The following is a 21,597-nucleotide window of genomic DNA, read 5'->3' on the forward strand; positions in this document are numbered from 1 at the left end:
CGGTGCCTTAGGCAAGAACCGTCTAACTCAGAATTCCCTGCAGGATATTCCAATGTTTGAAGCAATCCAGAAAGCGTAACCATGGGCACCCCATCTTTCCTCATTTCTCTTTAGCACTGCACAGGCTAGCTCTGGCACAGAGGTCAGTCATCTTGGTTTCAGTATTACTGAAAAATTCCAAGGAAACAAAGAGTGGCAGTTTGGTATAAACCACTACCGGCAGGTCCTGGTTCCCATAGGATGCTTCTAAGTTCTTTTCATACAACGGTTCAAAGGGATCTTGGGTCTGGGGCACCACCCTGCTTCAGTTGGAGGTGGGGTGCCACTGCCCTTCCCACATGCTCCCCCTGCTGTGGTGACCTTGAGAAACAACTCAACTTTCTGACAACCTTTGCTTCCTCGCCTGCAAAACAGGGATAATGAGACCTGCCCCAATCCCAGGTTATTATGACAACGGAGTGAGAAAACAGATTTGAAAGTGTTCTACAAACCACAAGTCCAAGTCACCGAGATCTAGAAAATCACCTGAGAAGAGGCCAGAAACTGGGAATATTTTATCCTGATTTGTTAAGGAACTTACGGCATACTTTGACTTAAGAGGAATTTGGGGTGCGGGGCGTAGTGACACACATTTGTAACATTAGCGTTCGTAAGGCTGATACAGGAAGAGGGTGAATAGAGGCCAGTTTGCTCTACACTGAGAGTCCATGTCTAAAAAGTCAGAGGGGGGTGGGGTGGAGAAGCCAGTGTAGGCGCCCAGGAGTGTCCTTGATTTCTAAATCAGCATCTCCAAGCAAGTTACACAAATAGCCTGTTGATTCGGGCACAAGACGTAACTCCTTCCTTGTCTCCTTTTGCTTACTTTGAGCTCTGAAAAGAACACAGACAACCGTACCATGTTGCCTTTAAATGAGAATGAAAGGTTGTCTCCTAGAATCCTCTTCCCACCCTGGCAATGGGCTCTGCAGTCAGCAACACGCCCACCCTAGCTCGGTACTGGGTTGAAAGGCTACAGAGAGTTATGTGAGATGCTGTTTAGTCAAGATCTCAAGGACAAAGACATCCCCATCAACCTTCCCCCTAGCGGTGTGACCCCCCAGGAAGGAGACCGAAAGAGCTTCCAGGACACACAAAGGCTTTCTCTGCTCACAAGGGTATTTACCAACCCAGCCTACTAAACTGTGCCAGGGTTGGCTCGAGAGAGCAGAGCCAGGACGGCTTCTGCTTCACCTCCTGGCAGATGCACCCTCCTCTATTATTAGCAACACAGGCAAGATGCCACCGGGCTGGGGACACCCTTTGTGTCAAGAGAGAGGAGGCAGGAGGAGGAGCATGTACAGGAGAAGCAGGTGGACTGCCTGAGGCCTCCTCCAGAGGAAAGGGGAGGGTCCCAACAGCCTTTCCCCTTAGCTGGCTAACCTCAGACACACCCAAACTTCAAAGTTCACCCTGGAAGTGGCTTGAGGTGTACCCCTGCACGGCTAGGCCCAGTTCAGTCCCCCGAGACCTCTGGGCGTGGAACTGCAGCAGCAAACCTGGAGAGGCCTAGAGAAACAGAGTGAGTAGAAAATTGGAGAAGCCCCTCCCCCTCCCTACTCCTTCCTTCTGTGACAAAGCTGCAATTTACTGGAGCCCTATACTGCAGCCCCAATGCACTCAGACTCCCTCCAAAGGACGGCTACCCCTAGTGTAGTCCTGCTCCAGGCACCACTTTCACTCCCGTGAAAGGGAGGGGACATCTCTGTGTCACAGCTGGGAAGCAGTCTTGGAGAGCCCAGGGAATTTGTCCAAGAGAAGAGCATGGCATATGCTGACTCAGTGGCCTAGGACCACAGCCAGAGGACTCTCACCTCCAGCTCACATGCGTCTAGATTTAGGTTCAACTCCAGAACATGCCCGCAGGTCACACATCTAAATGCCAACTATGGTATGAAAGAGTTCTGCAAAGGCACCAACAAGTAAGTGACATTTATTTACCACGACAGAGTGGCCTAGGGAAAGTCAAATAAAATTTCACAAAAGTCAGCTACGGGGCACAGGTAAGACAGAGGATACCATTCTTTTCAGTGTTTGGAGACACTGGCCCTGGCTCCGTAGGGAAGAGAAGCAAAGCCATCGCAGAGAGCTGCAGACCTCTTACAGTACACTGCCCAAGCCAGGGAGAGCAAGGGCTGAGTCCTAGCAGGAAGCCAGGTAGTCTAAAGTGGAGGAAAGGTTAGGAACTGGACTCCACCACAGTTTGGGGTTCATCCTGGCCGTGCCTTCCTGTGCAACTTCGAGCCGACCTATGTGTGAACCCACCAGTTTCTATGTCTGAAACATGAGCTTGGGACATTGACAGTGAATAGGAAACATGTCTAGCAGTCAATGATGCCGGAATGTTCACTGCTGTTGTTATCACCACTCTTGGTCTGGGATAGAAAGAGTGGATTCAGTACTTGGTGGTGCTGGAGCTCCAACCCAAGGACTGCTGCATGCTGGGCAAGCACTGAGACCCAGCGCCCAGCGCCAGCTCCGGTTACTCATAGCTTTGCTGTTGCTGTTTGGTATTATGGTTTTGAAACCGTCTCACTCTGTAGCCCAGGCTGGCCCAAAACTATGTAGCACAGTTGCATGGCAATCCTCCTGCTTTTGTGTCCCAAGTGTTGGGTTTACAGATATGAGCCATCAGCTTAGCTCCATTCTTTGCCTATTTGTAAAAAAAAAAAAAAAAAAAAAAAAAAAACCAAACAGGGTTGAGCTAAGGTTTTGGTGGGGTTTGTTCATAGGACACTCATTTTAAGCCACCGTGTTACCAGGAAGGGCGTTTCCTGTGTGTGGAGTGAGGTCTCCCCAGAAGCATCCACAGGTGTCAATCAATACTCTCAGCTGGAGAAACCGGCAGGTGGCCAGGATACAGGAAGAGGGCATCGCAGGGCCAAGACCTAGGCAAGCCTTACTCTGAGGGTAAGCCTTCGTGGGAAAGGCTGTCTGTGGGAGTCCCTAGCCACTTCCCCAGGGATTGGTAAGTTGGTCCCTTTCCAAAGCAGTGCTCACTCCTCTTGACATCTTATCTTCACGGTGTTTGCTCCAATGGCAATCTCGCCACTTGTGAAAGTTACAATGTATGCAAACTCCAAAGAAGGCTGCATTTTTCCAAGGTGCCAGTCATCTCCTGGGTGCCTCATGCCCGCCCTTGTTGCCTTTGGCTTCCTTTAGGCCTGGTGGTTTATGCTCTTGGAGTTTGGAGGGGAGCTAATCTGGTCTCACAGTGTCCTGGATCTGACAACACCAAGCCAAAATATGTCAGTTCTCAGTCTCAGAGCAGAACCCGGAAAGAGTAAAGATTAACCACACAAAAGCAAAGGCACCGGGGGTCTCTGGGATGCCGTGGTTGGGATGGTTTGTGAGGAATAACTTAATGCTCTATTTCCCCTTTCAATTGGTGTGGGGTTTTTTTTGGGGGGGCGCTAAGAGATGGACATATCTATTAGGGTAACTCAAGGTTATATTCAAAACTGCATTGGAACAGTAATAAAGGCAAGTGATAGGAAAAAGTCTAATACAGTAGCTACAAGGAATTTTTATTTCATTTTCTGAATTAATCCACAGCAAATGTGAATGTTTAAAAAAATAGAAGTTACAAGGTTACTGTTTTAAATTGCATTTCACAGGGAAGAGCCAATAAAGTGGCTGACTTCTGAAAGCCCCTCTTAACCAGTGTAAAAGGCCTCAGCCAGAGAGACAGTACGGGAAGGCTGCAGAGAGGGCCCTCCAGGGGAGAAGAGGGGACCGCCTCTGTTGTCTCTTAACTGATGCCTACCCCTCGGACCTGTTCTCAGAGGCCATCACCCTAGCTAGAGTCAGCAGAGCCCTCAGGCCGCTAGGGACCGCTCCAGGGAGGCACATCCCGTCCTCACGGAGGGTGGGGCCTGCGGGCATAGTGTGCCCAGGACATGGCTCCACCCTGCCTTTTCATGACGCCATGCGCCATGCTCCGCGGGAAGAGCCTAGTGCGTGAGAGGCGGGGCGGAAGGCGGGGCACAGCCCCTGAGAGAAGGGCGGAGCCGACTAAGGCGTGGGCAGGAAGGAGGGAGGGCATCGCAGAGGACGGAGGGGCGGGGCAGAATTAGGTGCCTAAGAGCGTGAAAAAGCGCTAGGCTGGCTTCCTGAATGAAACCAGTTTGCCTTCCTGAAAGGCAGCACCGAGCCTAACTCGGTTTGGAGGGAGAGGAGGAGGTAGGAATGTCTGTGGCCACGACTGGAAGGAACAGGAAGAAATCCATCCCTTTTATGACCAGGAGAGTGAATGCCAAACAATCGGGGCGCTTAGGGAAAAGGACAGCCATGACACCACAGCAGAGAGGAAGGAGTAGACTACCCACTTTCCCAGCAAGGGCAGGGACACAGAGTGAGCGTCTGTCGCAGGAATATGCCAAAAGTCGCGACTCAGTTTAGCTGAAGTGAAGCCAAGGCAAAGTCCGGACTGCGGAACCAAGCCCAGGTATTCCTGCTGTCCCGGACACAATTTAATCTGCTTCCTTGCCTTGAAGCTTCTAGACAGAGCAGAGAGCCTGGCCCTGGGGTCAAGCAAGGGAAAAAGCTAACTGTGAACACAAGACATATCCACCCACCCCGACCCCCCCACGCCCCCCCACGCCGCAGGGTGCCCAGACCTTGAGAATAATTCACATTCTTTCATATTGCCAAAAAAGGACCCCAGATAGCCAAGAGGTCAGCCTCTGAGATCAAGTCCCTGTGCTTGCCAGACATCCTTGAGAATCGCTGAAATCTCCACTTAGTAAAGAAAAAAAGAAAAAAGAAAAAAAAGTATGTCACCGTGTGGACATTCAGTTGAGACTTGGCTCATTTTACCTCCTCGCATCATGTCAAACCCTGATTTATCAGAAACTGTACTGGGGCCCCAGCACCCAGCCCAAGGCGCTGCTGAAGGCTCCTGGAGAGAGCCCCATCGCCCCCTTTTCTTAGCCTGGGAACGGCATCTCCACCTGACACAGCCTTCTGCCCTAAGGGATGGACTCCTTTCTTGCCAGCTGGTCACCTACTATGGACATTACCATCCTTCAGAAAGTTGGGAGAAGGAAGAGAAAGGAATTAGTAATATGCTCTGGGTGTATATTCTCCATACCTGCCATTACACTGACAGCTTCCATCCATCCCCTGAGCTGGGACAGAGGTGGGGATGTCTTATCTCTCTAGCACCATACCCCAGATCCAGCCCAGGCTAGCCAGATGTCAGGCTGTTTTCTGCAACTGTCTAGAGCATCTAGAAGAACACCTTCATCAAAAAGATTTGATTCCAATATTAAATATAAGCCAAGAAAAAAACCAATTCACGTACTCTTGCACGGTGCAGATTTGGGAGTCGGACTTTCTCCTTTTGCATCTACCACATTTACGTGCCTTAGCCCGAGCACTGAAAAGTGAGCAAAACAGGTCCACTTGCTGGTCATCTTAGCAACCCGAAGGACGTGATGTGCAACTCCCGGGCAGTCGTCCCGTCTCCTCCTTCTAAACAAGCACATGATAGCAGGGCATGGTAGCAGGGCATGGTAGCACACACCTACAATCTTAGCCTTCAGGAAATGGAGGCCACAGGGCCAGCAACTCAAGATTATCCTCAATTACATAGTAAGTTTGAGGCCAGGCTGCTCCATTGCCTTGAGACCCTCTGGACACAGCAGAGCCTGTCCTTGGGGCTTCAGAGGATCGTCTCAGACAAATAAATGTCTGAGTTCAGGAGTCCACCTTAAACATCCATGCTAGGGCTCCATGTTACATGTAGAAAAAATGACGTCAGTAAGTGAAAAGTCAGGTGCAGTGTTCTCTGGAAACAGTGGGCTGAAAAACTATCTCAGCATCCTTAAGGACCCCAGGCAGCGCCCATCTCCATGAGCAAGCACCGATGAGATTGGCAGTGAGGCAGCTCTTAACCCTGGCCACACATCAGCGTCACCTGGGGCTTGTGGCCTGAGTCCCTCTCCCAGGGTTTCTGACCTAAGCAGCTCAGAGAGAAGTCTGGCACAGAGAGTCATTAACGCTTCCAAAGTTTTTCCAAAATGTAGCTTAGACCGGATCCACCTGGCTAGTGTTTAATCAAAGTGGTCCAAGAGGGCTAGGAAGGCATAAGTATCAGTCAGCGAGCAGGTCTGGTTCTTGGAAATAGGGACAACTCAAAGGCACTTGTGTGCGTTCACGGTGAGACATATGATGGCAAGGCCAGGAGAGGGTGGGGAACCACGCAGACAGAAATTCCCATCTAAGCCCCTGCACTTTGGCCCTCTGTGCGACTTGGGCCAAGCCACTTAATTACTGTGAGTCTTAGTTATGCCACGAGCACAGTGGGCATGGCAATAATAATACTTCCTTTGCAGGGTGGAAGGATTAGCTGTGGTAGTCGTTGCTTTGTTGGCGCATAAGCCAAGCACGGGATTCAGTACGTTTCGTACGTAAGGAGAAGATGCTGTAGGTAGCCATCCCCTCCAGACGGGTCCCCTTCATAGGGCCCTGCTTGCTTGGGAGCGGCTGTGGAAACTAAAACTAAAAGTGGTGTGGGAATCGGGCAGGGCAGGACCCAAGCATTCAGGACGCCTCTCACTTTTGTTCCCCACCTCAGGTCACTTGTAAATTCCGCCTGGAGAGAGGGTGTGTGTTTACAAGGACAGCCTGACTGTCTCTGACCTCACTTCCACTCCCACAGTAGGTGGCTGACACACTGTGCTATCGCACACAGTTCTGCAGAAGACAGGTCTGTCTGCCCAAGCCCTCACGCCTACCTTCTTCCCACCCTGTGAGACTCTGAAGGAAGCCAGGCCCCAGAGGCGCAGCTAGCCTGCAACCTGTCATGTGTTCTTTACAAACTGTGGAAAGCTGGGTGGAGGAGACAGACCCTGGGACTCTGACAGGTATGAGAGGCAGGGGGTGGGGGAGCCCATCCCTGCAGCAATGGTTCCTGAGTAACCCAGAATAAACAACCTACTGCTAACCCCATCACTACCCTCTCATCTCTCCATCTTGAGCAAAAGCCCAAGGAGGGCACAGACTCATCAGGGGCGGAACTAAGATTTAGACCCATGTCTGTGCAACCCATGTGCTCCACCATGCTACACGCCGTTCCCAACATAGCCTTCATCTCCCTGAACTCCTTTGTTTTACACAGAAGTCAGGAGAGGGCGTCAGACCCCCTGGCTGGAGCCATAAGTGGTTGTGAGTCACCAAGTGGGTGCTGGGCATTGAATGTGGGACCTCCTCAAGGGAAACAAATGCTCCTCACCACCGTGACTCATCTTTTGCCAAGCCCTTGCCAGCCAGCTTGCCTGGCATGAGGCTCCAGGAGAGAAATACCAGTCTATACACAGCAGTCAGCCAGCAGGCTCCACTGACTTGCCTACATTCCTGTTCAAAAAGCACTCTGCCTCCGCTCAGTGTTGGGGAAGGGGACCTGCGGCTGGGCTCCCAGGGAGGGGCACCTGCAGCTGCTCTGTGTCACAGACACGGCCTGGGATACGGAAACCCCCTCCTTGGGCAGAGCTCCTTCCACAGTGGAGGAACATGGGAACAAGCCCTTGGGAAAAGTGGCCACATCGCAGGAAAGGTCTCAGGTCTGACTCTTGGGAAATGAAATCCTGGCCAATGGTTTAAACTTGTTTTCCTGGAGATGTAGTCAGTCATCAGGACATACTTTATAGGTAGACATTCGAGCACTGATTCCCTAAGACTTCCTGGAGGCCCAGAGGTAGGAGCCAAGTCTAGATCTGCCGGCACCGTGTGCTGTCCGACCGATCCTGGCACATCCCACATCCCAAGCTCCACTATTCGCACCCTCAGGCCAGCGCTTCCCCGGGTGCAGAGTAGAGAACTTACAGCCAGCTGGCTTTCGGGTCCTCCATGGGGAAGGGTAGAAGCTGGTCAGGTTTCTTCCTCCACTTCATTTTTTTAAATACTTCTGTAGAGACCAGATCTTACTATGGTGTGGAGCTTCTGAGTTACCAGGGCCACAAGGGTACCTTGTGAACACCTTCATTTCCCCTTTAAAGCCTATGCCGATCGCAGCAGGGCGCATACCTTTAATCCCAGCCCTTGGGAGGCAAAGGCAGGTGGGTCTCTGAGTTCGAGTCCAACTGAAGCTACAGAGTGAGACCATGTCTCAAACAAACAAACAAACAAACAAAGCCTGTGTAGAAGTTGAAAACGAGGAGACAAAGAGGCACAATGGGTCCTTGTCATGAGGGTTATGTCTTTATACCTAGACCTGTTAATGCTCCCTTCAAAATCTGACATGTGCTCTTGTCATCCACAGGCTATTTTAATAGCCTTGGAATGTCTCACCACAAAATTTGGCCTGTGCTGGCCTGAATGTTCAACGCATGCTCTAAAGCACACTGCCAGCTGGCTAGGCCCCACCCCTGCCCCCAGGTGCTGCCAACGCAGGCCCACTCACCATTTCCCAGTCATGCCGAGTCCTCTCAGGTCTCTTGGCCATTGCTAACACAAATTTCAATTTTTGTTCCTTCGGCGGCCAGTTACTGAAGCTCAACTCAACGTTGAAGATCCCGCCCAAAGCTCCCCTCTTCACAGACAAGCCTTGGCCAGGAAGTCCTGGAGCAGGCATACCCCTCCCTGTCTACCCACGACACCATGGCCCTGCCCTTCAGGGCCTCCTGCAGCCTGCTCTGTGATCTGACCAACGACACCTCCACTCCACCTCCAACAGGCATGGATCTCGCCCAGCAGGAATGTTTAGCATGTAACAGGTGTTTAGCTCAATGTTTATAAAATGAACACACAGGTTAACTGATTAAAAGCCTGAAGACACCACACAAGACTGATTATCCCTTATGTAAAATGTGTGGGCCCAGAAGTATGTTGCATTTCTTTCTCTTTGTTTTCTGATTTTTGAATATTTGCGTATACATAATGGTGTATCCCAGAAACAGAACTTAAGTCTTAACACAAAATTAATTTTTGTTTTATGCATGCCTTATGCACACAGCCTGCAGGTAATTTTACACAGCATTTTTCAGTGAGACCATGTTTGGACTACCATCCATCATATGAGGTCAGGTGTGGAATTTTCCACTTGTGGCATTGGTATCGTCAGTGCCCAAGTTACGGATTTTGAGTGTTTGGAGACTTGGGACCCTGCACCCATGCAAGAGAGAGCATTCCACTTTCTTGGTCATGAAACTCTAGAGCTGGAAGTGGAAAGTGGAAGGCTAAGGGCTGTGGCTTCAGCAGCGTGGAAGGTCGTGCTTCAGCTGCATAGGGAAGAGCAACACAAGGAGGGAGGGAGGGAGGAGAGAGAAGAGCAGGGCGAGCACAGAGATAGTGACAGGAGACGGCAGAAACCAAGCCCAGACCCATAAGGCAAGTTCCTGCTGCAAGAAAGAGTCTGACCCACTCAGCATGGCAGATAAATTCACAGACCCCACCCGACACACACACACACACACACACACACACACACACACACACACACACACACAATGGCTCCGGCACCATAACTACGTATCAGAACTACTGCCATTTCTAGACATACCTGGTATTGATTAGAAAAGGGGTCCCGGTGAGTATCAAGTGTGGGGAAACATCATGGAGTTCAGGGAGATACTCTTAGAGGACTCAGGTCCTCTTGCAAGTTTTGTGGTGGTAAAAGAGCTAGGTTCCACCTTGGTTTTCAAGGAAATGAGGGAAATTCAAGAGGACCAGACCACGTAAGTGTTTTTAAGCTCAGTGGGAAACCCCAAAGGTCCTGCATTGATCCTCCCATCCTCTGGGGCCCAGCCCTCCTCCAACCACAAGTAATACATCCTCCATGCAGTCCAAACATAGTGCAACCTGGGCCCCAGTACAGACAGTAAAACTGTAGGCCCCACACTATTCAGAGCCCTAAGCACACCTACACATGAGCCTCCTGCCCAACTAGGAGGCTTTTGTAAAATACAATGGGTAGCTTTGCATAACATCTGCAAAAAGATATCCCACAACCTGAGTATGTGTCTGTTTCTCCTGAGAGTCGTCTTGTGTTGGTGTTGAGAGTCAGATGTAAAAACCCGACAGGTTTGTGTGTTGGAATATTTGGTCTTCAGTTGGTGGTGCCATTTCTGGAAGGCTGCAGAACCATTTGGACACAGGGCCCAGCTGGCAGACACAAGGGCTATAAGCCTGTCGGACTGGGTTTATGGGTTGCATAGCCTGGCCTGGTTCCTACCTGAGTCCCTCTCTGCTTCCATGTCCTAATACTGAGATACGAGGAGTCGCAGTCATATAGTCCTAATGCTGAGAGCTCCTATATGACTTCCCTGTCATGGGCCATGTCCTCCCCAACCCTGAGTGAGGTAAGTCCTTCCTCTTTAAGGCATTGCGCCCTTCACGTATTTTGTCACATCACAGCAGTGAGCAAAAGCAACAAACACAGGAGGACTCCTCATAGCTGGCTTAGATGGAAATGGCGGAGGGCAATCAATGTACAAGGTGCCCAGAGTCACGTGGTGAGGGGCAATTCTCAAAGATTCCAATCAAAGCCTGCTGGGGTAGGGAACCCACGGGAACCCACAGTGTGAAAACTCGAGGCACTGAAGTAAGCTTGGACCAGTTCCCCGACTCACGGAGGAGGCAAGTCATTTGTTTTCTTGGGTTTCTAGTGTATTGTAGACAGTGGGCAATAAAGAATACCGAAGAAAGAAAACTTTCTATAGTGCCATCAACACTTTGGCCCAAATAAGTTCAGCGTGAACCAAAATAAGCTCTGGCCCAGAAGAGAAGTCAGCAATAGAAGTGCTGAGTGTGGCCACACGGGGGATAGGAACCGTAAAAGCAAGCAAAGGCGTTCATGGTCAGGCCCCATGGCTCCCATGTGATGCGAAGACTCTCCGCCAGGCACACTCATGCCCTAGAGGGTGGCACACAGGCCTGGGAGTGGACTTGCCCTCTACCGCGGACCACAGCACACTCAAATCCCTTGTGCTGGACCCCCAACTTTGATGCCAGAGAAGAGTTAGACTCTGCCCTCTATCCACGGAGACCACGACGCCATCCATCAGAAAAGAGCCCAAGCAAGTCTTGTAACGAAATCTGGCACTGCCTTTGCCAGCCTGAAGCAGGAAAGCTGAGGAGGTCGGAGAGAGCTCAGGGCCAGCTGCTCCAGTGTGCCAGGGCTCACGAGAGGAGACCCATGCCCTCCCGCCCTCCCCGGGGACTCACCTGCTACAGAGGGACCATACAGATGCCAAACGCGGGCAGCGTCCTTGCCTGAGCCACACTACAACCGCTCTTTACTTGCAAGAACCCATTTCTGTGTGGCTTGCTGCCCAAGGCAAGGGGGACATAGGTTTAAAAGATGTCCCCGAGCTCTAGGGTGTTCATGACCTCCACAGACATCCCAGAACAAGAAACCCAATCTTACGTTCTCAATCAAGCAAGCTTTTCAACAGCTTTTCCCCAAACTCATTTTTGGTATGTATTATCCATTCACATTTTATGAGACATATGTAACACACAGGAGACATTCACAGAGAATAGGTCTCTATGAGCTCTTAATGGATAATTTCTTAGTGTTTATTTTGTATTGTATATACGTATATGGGTGTTAGCATGTGGGGAAGCCAGAGGGCAACATGTCGGAGCTGTTTCTCTCCTTCTGCCACATGGATTTAGGGGATCAAACTCGGGCCGGGGTCAATGTCTGGTGTCTTCCTCTGGCATCACAAGACTGCTCGGGGGGCAGTGATGGCCACAGGGCTGCTGAGACCCTCAGATGTGCTTCAGTTGCTTGCTAGTCTGAGGCAGCTGGAATGCTCTTCACCCGCCACCTGCCCGTTGGCGTCCGTTAACAACCTCTGTCCACAGAGCCGCAAGCTACCTACAGGGGCCTGTATGACTTTCCTTGCTCAACCCAAATACGGGAGGACGACGGTGAGGGCCCCAAAAGAATGGCTCCAACATCTCCTTACTCCATCCGCAACCATTCAGCTCTCACCGCGGCCAGACACTTTACTTAAATCTAGTAGATTCCACGTCCCTTGCTTGGAACTGAGTTTGTTCTATGGCCTCCTCAGAATTTTTAGCAGCTGGTGATAAAAACAATTTCTCCAAGGAGAGGTGTTTAACTTCACAAAAAATCCTAACGCCACCGAGATACATTCTCTTGCCAAGACATCTGACAACTGGCCTATTTTCAAAGTCCCATCCAATAACCTCTTAGAAGTACTCTACACGCAGACAGAGGCAATGAATGGCCAAAAAGGCAATGAGGCCAACATTAGGGTTTTGCTTTTCAAAAGAAGCCAGAATTTACCCATCCAAACAAGACTGTCTTCTAAGTACCCCCCCCCCGCCCCCAGCTCTGCACTTATTCCAGGGGTGTTGTGTTTGCTTGAAGGCTCTTTGGAAAGTGCTGCCACAGAACAGTCTTTGCCCCGTTCGGTGCTCTGAAGGATAAAGTTAACAAGCATCTGGCTGGCAGCTGTCTCTGCGTGCCAGGCGCTGTGGTAGGCTGGGCGGAGGGCTCTGGGGTAATTGAACAAGGTCTTTCTGGCAAGGTGAGGGAGGGAAAAGAGGAGACACACCACAAGCCAGGTACTACTCGATATGTTTTGGTGTGTTACATTTAATACACACCCCTCAGACCTTCTTAAAAAGCAAAGCCTGAGGACTGAAAGAAGTTAAAGTGTCTTGGCCAAAATCACACAAGCAGGAGATTGTGGTGATCTTCCTGGGCTGGGGATAAGAAGTGCCCACACTGGTGTCCACCACACCAGGGCAGCATCCTGAGGCAAGCTGACAACGGTCCACTGACTCAGAAGAGGTCCCGGTGGGAAACCTGACCCGGAGCTGGCCGCGTCCCATCCTACGTCAAGCATGCGCCTCCTGTTTACCTTTGCATCAAGTCTCTGACAGCACAGTGGGTAAGGAGCATTTCTTCAGATATAAAACAGGGCTTTCACACTCCAACTATTTACGTCAACAGAGGAAGACAGATGCTCAGGCACGCTCACACACCAAGGCTCTCACTCACACAGAGGGCCATCTGTCTGTTCAAGGTGTCCACCTCATAGGAGGCAGGGATGTCGGGTCTTCACCTCAACACGACCAGGCTTGCTTCTGACAATAGTTCAAACATGAACCAGACCTAGAGTGTGCTGACGTGACTGGGTAAATGAAAAGGTGCATACAGAAAAGGAAATACGATTTAGCCCTCCTAAAAAGGAAGGATTTGGAGCCAGACCTGGTGGCTCAAGCCTGTAATCCCAACTACTTCAGAGGTTTAGGAAGAAAGATTACAAAGATTACAACTCACTATGGAGTGAGTTCAAGGCCAGCCTGGAAAAATTATCATGACTGTCTCAAATAGGAAGGAAAAGAGACCCAAGGGAGTGGCTAGCTCAGGGGTAGGGGGCTTTCTTACTGTCCACAAGGCTCTAGGTCCAATGGCTAGGACTGAAAATAAATTAAAGGAGGGAGGGGAGCGGAGGGAAGGAGAGAGGATGAACCTTGAGGATATAACGCTAAGTGAAAAAAGCCGGAGGCAAAGGGGAAAATAATGTGGTGTACTACTCCTGTCTTGAGCATAAAATTTATAGACAGAAAGTAGGGTGTAGCTGGCTGGGGCTCAAGAAAAAGAATTGGGAAGTTATTATCTAAGGACATAATTTCATTATTAATTTGATGCAGTGCTAGTGGTAGAACCAGGGCCTTGCACATGTTAGATGAGTACTCTTGCCACCGAGCTACACCTCCAGCCCCTAGAGTTCGTCCTGCAAGGTTTAGTTTGGAAATTGATGGTGGTCATGGCTGCACAACAATGTAGGTGTATTTGATGCTACAGAGCTATACAGTTAAAAACCTATGCTTATTTTTTTTTCACAGTTAAGGAACTTGGGCTTCTTTTCTTTGGAGGTAAGATACAGAGTATCTTCCTCCAGGGAACTCTGGGCAAGTCTGTGTGGTCAACTTCTCCTATTCTCACCCCAGCCTCAGGTCAGAAGGCTGCTGATGAGAAAACTCAGAGCCAGGCTGGGTGGAGGCGGACCAGGGCAGGTTCTGCCAGCTCGCCCAGTGAGTAAGCAGCTATTCTAAAATCAGACTCAGAAAGTCCCTCCACTACCTGTGAACACCTTAGCCCGAGCCTGGATCAGAGGCAGGAAGGAGAGGCTCTAGAATTAGCACACCCCGTATACCCTGAAATTTGCAAAATACCACTTTTGGTTAGTTCAGTTGGCTCAATATAGCACAGGGAGTGTGTGTGGGGGGGTGACAAAACTTTTATAGGGGAATATTTAAGAGAGACTGTGAGTCCTACGGCTAAAAGTCTTCAGGATAACTTTGTTCTCTCACAAATTTCAACTTTTCCTAATAAAAAGTAACATCACGATGCCACACAGCTGGTTAATGCCATCTCCATGACTGAGCTCGCTCTACAAATGCTGTTGGTGTCACCATCCAACTCTCCACACTATCATGTTTTTTAAAAATATGTATTTTATGTATTTATTTATTTATTTATATGTGGGCATGTTTGTGTCGTAGCAAGGGTATGGAGGTCATAGGAGAATTTACAGGGTCAGTTCTCTTCTTCCATAAGGTAAGAGACAGGAATTGAACTCAGGCTGTCAGGTTTGGTGGCAAATACCTTGTCCACACTGTGCCATCTCACCAGCCCGATGCACAGGGTTTTAAACTGTCCCAAATCAACAATAAAGCAGTAAGAGCCCAGGAAGCAACATGAATGTGAAGGCAGGTTTCAGGGATCCCCAGGCCCCCCTACATACTCCCCAGTAGTCTACAATGTATTCTTTTTGGCTCTGAGCTTCCAGATACATGCTGAGACTTAATTGGGACTAGTAATGAAAACTAATATTTTAAGTATTTTTTAAATCAGTATTTAGTGAGGGGCTACTATGTGCATGCTGTGCCTCTACTTATCAATGGGCCTTCAAACCCCAGTAAAGTTTAGATGTCATTTTAAATGAGAAACTGGAAGAACTTGGCAATACGCTCAAGGAGCAGGGCTAAGATTCAAAGTTTGCACTCTTTCCATTACATTAGAATGCTTTTTTTTTAAATCCTGTTTGCCTGGTTTCTCAACTTCCCCAAGTTTTCCACAGGCTTCAGCCCAGCCCAATTTTCCATTTGAGTAAAAAGAACTCCAGCCCAGCAGCTGTGACCCAAGTCCCACGAAGTGGCGGGAAGAGACCTGTAAACACGAGTCCCAAAGCCTCTTTAATAGATGGAAAAGTGGATCCTCTGTCATGGAGGAGCTTTGAAAGAAAGGCCTCCCAAGCTGTGGCCCTGGGCACCTTCCCGTAAGTCACTTCCTGTCCTTACCCTGTACTGCCACTGAGGAGCTGCGCTTGGGCTCCAGCGACCCTGCCCCACTCCTCACAGCCTCATGGCCTAGGCAGCAAGTGTGCTGGCTATTTCTGCAAGTTAGAGTCACACAAGCCACCCCTGCCTGCTCACTCCCAGGAGCGAATGCTTTCGGTATCATGTCATTCAAGGGATTCAATCTCCAAATGTAGAATCCTTAATTTCAGAAATGTGCTCAGGATTGTGGAGCAGAGGGGAGAAGGAGAGGAGAGCTGTCCCATATAATGACGCTGCTTTGTGCAAGTATCTGATACATGTAACAAGCCCTAAGGGCAGCCACAGACTCTCACCTGGCAGCTAAGTCGGTGGCTGTCAGTCTCCTGGGACAGGGTTCTGGCTTCAGCTGAAATCCCAGACACAGTGCAATAAGCCTCATGCTGAGGGTTGTGTTGACCAAGGAATTAGCAGGCATGAGCCCTGGTTAGGGAGCTGCTTTCCTCCAGGGATCCAGAGGTTCCAGAGGCAGCACTGCCCTAGTCAAGGTTTCTACTGCTGTGATCAAACACCAAGACCAAAAGCACGCTGGGGAGGAGAGAGATTGTTTGGCTCACATGTCCACATCATAGTCCATCACTGAAGGGAGTCAGGGCAGGAACCTGGAGGCAGAAGCTGACACAGAGGCCATGGAGGGGTGCTGCTTACTGGCTTGCTCCTCCTGGCTTGCTCAGCCTGCTTTCATATATAACCCAGGGCCAGCAGCCCAAGGATGGCACCACCCACAATGGGCTGGACCCTCCCCCATCAATCACTAATTAAGAAAATGCTCTATAGGCTTGTCTACAGCCTGGTCATATGGAGGCATTTTCTCAATTGAGGCTTCCTCCTCTCTGATGACTCCAGCTTGTGTCAAGCTGACATAAACCAGCCGTTACAAGCACCAACACAAGAGTCACTTCTGGTCACCTCTTATGAACAGACAGGGCAGAGCGCTGCTTTCTCAAAAGCAGAGTTGTGGCTCCTGTGGACAAGGGGAAGGCCAGGAGTCAGGACAGAACTCATGACTGGTCCAAGGCCACCTCAGCCTCCTGGAAGTAGTCAGATCCTCCATCGCTGCTGCCTCCCTCATTTGACCGACTGTTGAGCTGTGCCGAGTACCCCCTTCCTACATGGGCATTAGATAAAACAGTGATGTTCTAATATCTGACTTCCAGACTTTAGAACTGCTTCCTGTGTGGTCTGAGGAGACACTGACCTGCCCCTCTCTGATAGTTTTAAGCTCTGCTCCTTTGTACGCGTCTAATCCCAGCGCTTCCAGCACACCCTTCTCCTCCACAGACATGCAACCCAAAGCAGAGTGCACGAACGATTGCTTTGTGCGCTGGACTCTGTTGTTCTCTGGCCCATCCTTGTCCATCTTCTCTCCTGAAAACATGTCAGTGGCGCTACGGTCTGAATGTGCCCCTCCGAAGTTAACGAGTTGGAGAGAGAATCCTTAAGTTGATAAGCTCACAGATGGGAGGAGTTAGGATTGTATGAGGAAGGTATGGTCCCAGTGATGGTGCCCGGAGGACACCGTCGCTAGTGTCTCTGGTCTTTGCACCATGGGATGCTCTCTAGACTTGAGCATCACTTCATGTGTGGGTCTATGGAATCCATTGCCTGATGAGGCAAGAAATCCTCAACAGAATGCTCTAGAGTTCCCTGCTCTCCAGAAGCACAAAGCAAATGACATACTCTTCTTTCTTAGTTACCCAGCCTCAGGTACCCTGTTACAGCAACAGAAAATGGACTAAGGTAACCACCCTAGTCAGCTCCATCTGAAGGTCATAACTGGGATGTCTGTGGTTAACAGGAGCCAGTCCCGCCTTTCTGAGTTAAAGTCCAGACGGAACACTAACTTCCATTTTCCCAACCTGGATAGCTCTAGTACACCCAAAATGCCCCATGCCAGTGCTCTTAGGAAAATTCAAATTATCCAATGGCCCTAGGCAGAGTGGGACCCACCAAGGAGAGCCCTAAAGAACCTACTGTGTGCTTAGGGAATCACTGCTCCCAGTCTTCAGGTTTGGACACCCCAGAGAACATGAACTAAGGTAGGGAAGCAGTCAAAGTGAGGGCAAGGTCACACAAGCGACCTGTGACATTTGCAGGGAAAAGGTGGCATGCCCTCGCTAAGATGAAGTCCGAGCGCTAAAGTCCTTCCTCTTCTAATGCAACCACCAGACGTTGCAGGAAGGACGTTGTGGGAAAGGTGTTCAGACGCAGAAAGCACAGGGAATATCCCCGCACTGACGAAGGGCTGGGTAGTCTGGGGCTCAGATGATCACGTGACAGAGTGCTGGGGTGGGGCCTGAAGGACTGTCCCTCCTGGTGCCTCACGGGGACCCCTCCCAAGTTCAATCGTAGCACACTCCTTACAGCTCCTCTCATCTGTGAGGGGCAACAGCCAACAGTAGGTGACCACACAGCCCTCTCCAGTCTTTTACATCCTGGGCCATTTAACCCTCCAGAGCCAAGAAGACGAGTGTCACTACACTTATGTCACGACTGAGGACACTCGGGCTCGGCCACCAGCATGTGAATGTGAGCCATCTTTACACTTAGGAATCGGTCATCTCTGCTGTCCTGTGTGGTGGGTAGTGAGTGGTATTCCTCCTGGCCTTTACCTGCTAAAGGCCAGCAGTACCACCTTGACAGTATGACAACAAAAAAACGTCTCTAGACATACACGCACGCACGCGCGCGCATGTGGAAAACCACTAGGGCTAATCATCGCTTTAATCGAGTGAGGCCACTGAGTTAATCTAGCCTTTGATCTGGTTTATTCAAGGTCAGGGTTAAGAGGCTGCCAGTGCAATATTTCACTATAGATTCCTTTATGCTTCCTACCCTTTCAAACAGCTGGGAGGAACAGTAGATGCAATAAATCACAGAGGACAGAGTCAAACTTGTATCAGATGAAATGCTAGGCCAATGCCGATAGCAAAAGGATATCAAGGTCCATATTCTGGAAATGTGACGGCGCAAAGTGAGGCTGGCATTGGGTTGACGGTAGTCAGCGTACCAATTACCAGGGGTGGGGAGGAGCCCACCCCGTGAAGAACAGTCTTGTGAGACTCAGAAGATGCCCGTATGTCCCTGAGCCAGCCTGATGCAGGAGGTGTCCAGGCATCTTGCCCCTGAGGCAGGTCCCTTTCACCAGGAACCTCCACCTCCTTCATGCAAGCTCTAGCCCTGCTGGTGCTGGAGGCGGTGGTGGCAGTGGTGGTGGGTGGCCGTGGTGGTGGAGGCAGCGGTGGCAGCAGTCATGGATAGCACAAAGAGAAAAGACAGAGGAGGTGATAGAGGGCATGGGAAAGGGACAGGAAATGAAAGGACACAGCAGGGCCACCTACCACTATGAGGTCCTCTTCAAAACAGCAGGAGATGGAGGTCAGGAAGAGGGGAGAAGAGAAGATGGGACACAGGGGCAAGAGAGGCAGGCAGAGATACAGGCGGAGCAGGAGGGAAAGGTTAATCGCATTCAGCTTCCCAGAATTCTCCTCTCTTTCCTTTCTCTATCATGCCCTTCCTGTTCCTTGCCTAGTCACTGACGCCCTTACCTGCCAGTCTCGGGGATTCAATACCCTGGGTTAAAACCCCGACCTGACCAATTGCTAGCGGTGTAACTTTGGATCCGTGTTCTAATCTTTCTAGGCCTTTGTTTCCACATCTGGAAGACTGGGGTAATGATGCTTTGTGTTTTGAGCCTGCGATTGAATTAAAGTTAAATTGCAAGTATATACATAATTACTGGGCTGTGACATACACATAAAAAGGAACCAGCAGGACTTGTCACGTGGAATGTGCTCACTGGTGTCTAATATTGGTTATGACATATAGTCTTGGCAGGCAGACAGTGATCATAATTTACTATGTAGAATACAGGTTTCCACCTCATATAAAGCCAAGGTTCAAGGGGGCAGTGGTGATGCACACCTTTAAATCCTGGCATTCAGGAGGTAGAGGCAGTTGGATCTGTGAGTCTGAGGTCAGCCTGGTCTACAGAGTTGAGTTCCAGGAAGCCAGAGCTACGCAGAGAAACCCTGTCTCAAAAAAACAAAACAAAACAAAAAATGCCAGGTTTAGAGAGGATGTATCAGGCCTGACCACACCAGTCTCTTAAGTTTTCTGCCTGAAACACCACTTACCAGTTATTAGTTGGCGCCATTTCCCAGGGTCCATTTAGGGACAAAGTGACCACTAAGGATGTCTGACATCCCCCAGCCCCGAGAGAATTCAGACCTGACATTTGTGATGGGGAAAAAGTATGTCCCCTTTTCATTCACTCAAGAGTTCTTAATGTCTCCTAATTTCCTATCACTTCCCCCAAAATCCTTTTTCCCCCCTGAGACAGGGTCTCTCTACATAGCCCTGGATGTCCTGGAACTCACTCTGTAAATCAGCCTGGCATCAGAGATCCACCTGCCTCTGCCTCCCAAGTGCTGGGATTAAAGGTGTGTGGCACCACTGCCCAGTTAGTTCTAGTATTTTGGAGGCTTGCAACCACAGGGGTTCTATGTTCCAAAACTCCCCTCCAGGGGGAGGGACACTCTGGAGTGGGCGTGGCTCTGCATCCTCAACCAATGACCTGGGCCTCTTACTACCGCTCCTGGAGCCATGAGGGAGTGCCTGGGAGTCAGGAGAGGTGTCTCTCTGGCCCTGGTGTTCTAACCACCAGTGATGACCGACGACTTCCACTCACGAACCATCTGAATCTGAGGCCTCCTCACATGTGACCTGGGTTGTATGCTTTTCCCGGCCCTCAGATGAAACTCTGAGGCCACTTCCCACCCCTCAACTGCAGGAGCCAGAGAAGGCAGATGTCAGGGGACAAGGCACTACCTGCTCCACACAGCACCAATGCAGGAGAGAGAGCTTCCAGTATTTTGGGCCAGAATTCAAAAGGGTGTTTGTAAGGATTGCCCTGAACACCACAGTTCTCTGACTTCACAAGAGTCCCTAAGAGAAGTCACGCCCTCCTAGCACGGTCTTGGTCACAGTCACAACTGGCTTCCTTCAGGCCCAGAGTCATCAGCCAGAATTAAGGGCTCCCCAGCTGTGCTGCTGTCCAGACAGCTAGAGGGACACTGTGCCAGAGATGAACAGCATTGTCGGGTGCAAGGACAGCTCGGCCTGCATCAACTCAACCCGTTCAGTCTTGTTTTTTGTTCCCTAAATGTCATGGGTTTAGCTTGTCAAGAGGCCAAGAGGAATCACCCAAACTGGATGGTTCCTTAGGGGCACAAGATCTGCCTGGTTTAATCTGTTTCTACATCGCTCAGCACAATGCCTGGCATGGATCGGCTGCTGGGGAAATTTCTGTTGCTGTGAAAGATGAGAATGTGCTCCCTGACTCCTGAAAATCCCTAAGCCCACAGCTCGTTCCCAGATGGAGCAGGGCTGCCCTCTGGAGTTAGGGGGCGGGGCAGGATGCTGACTAAGACGGATACATACCTCTGGGAACCTGTACTATCCCAGAAGGAGGAGGGAATGGGACCCACATTTCACTTCATTTCGTATCCCAGGTTCCATTAACCCTTCTCTAGACAGAGGCCAGGTGTCAGGCTCTCTCACACATGAGCGGCTCAGTACCAAGTCCAGGGAGGCTGGAGGAAAGTGGAAGTTGTGTTTAGGGAGCAGTATGGGGTTGCAAAGGAAGCCTGCTGCCTGGACTCAAAGTCTGAAGAGGATAGGCCCTGGCCTCCAAGATGACCCTAGAGAGGTCTCTGCCCGCCCTCCATTGGCTGCTCCTCCCACCTGACCTGCTCCCACCTGGCATACTCACAGGTGTGTTGGGGATCCGGGAAGGGCCCCAGGCAGGGTCATGGTGTCACTCTGCTCATCTCCCAGGCTGGACCTTCTCCAACCCTCTGTTTCTATACACTGAAAACGAAGAGAGCTGAGCTTGGCATCTCAGGACAGAGAATCAAATGAGTTTCCTTGGACACTGGGGACTGCTGGGAAGGCCCAGAAATGAGCTGCCAGGGAAGCACAATGCTATAAGCTTTTCTCCCGGTGCCTTGAACTCTCTGTGGCCCTCTGGCCTCCTCCTACCCCCACCACCTCCCATAAGGAAACAGGGCTGGCTTTTTAACAAGCTGATAATAAGTGCCTGTTAGGCCAAGGAGGAGGAGACGGTGTCAGCCAAGAGGAAAGTACTTAGTGGCCATTTGCTTAGTTGGCAGGACGGCAGAAGCAGCAGCCCCCTGCCACAGCACTGTGACAGAGAAAGGAAGGGTACGAGCTAGG

At 50.4% G+C, this 21,597-nt stretch overlaps 1 protein-coding gene and 1 long non-coding RNA gene across 3 annotated transcripts in view; one reads left to right on the forward strand and one right to left on the reverse strand.

Moving 5' to 3' along the window:
- The window catches only part of Itpkb (inositol-trisphosphate 3-kinase B), a 91,762-nt gene that overhangs the window by 35,501 nt on the left and 34,664 nt on the right, over positions 1-21,597 (reverse strand). The gene's annotated exons all lie outside the window — the stretch shown is intronic.
- Positions 1,261-8,817, forward strand: LOC110342439. 2 transcript variants are annotated; one of them, XR_002384501.2, is made up of 4 exons: positions 1,261-1,558; positions 2,799-3,004; positions 6,617-6,905; positions 8,523-8,817. It is a non-coding gene; the product is annotated as an uncharacterized LOC110342439 (long non-coding RNA). The 2 variants fall into 2 exon arrangements; XR_002384500.2 differs by having other exon boundaries at positions 1,269-1,558; positions 6,701-6,905.

The sequence above is a fragment of the Mesocricetus auratus genome, unplaced genomic scaffold (assembly GCF_017639785.1).
Source record: "Mesocricetus auratus isolate SY011 unplaced genomic scaffold, BCM_Maur_2.0 Super-Scaffold_100676, whole genome shotgun sequence".
NCBI classification, from domain to species: domain Eukaryota; kingdom Metazoa; phylum Chordata; class Mammalia; order Rodentia; family Cricetidae; genus Mesocricetus; species Mesocricetus auratus.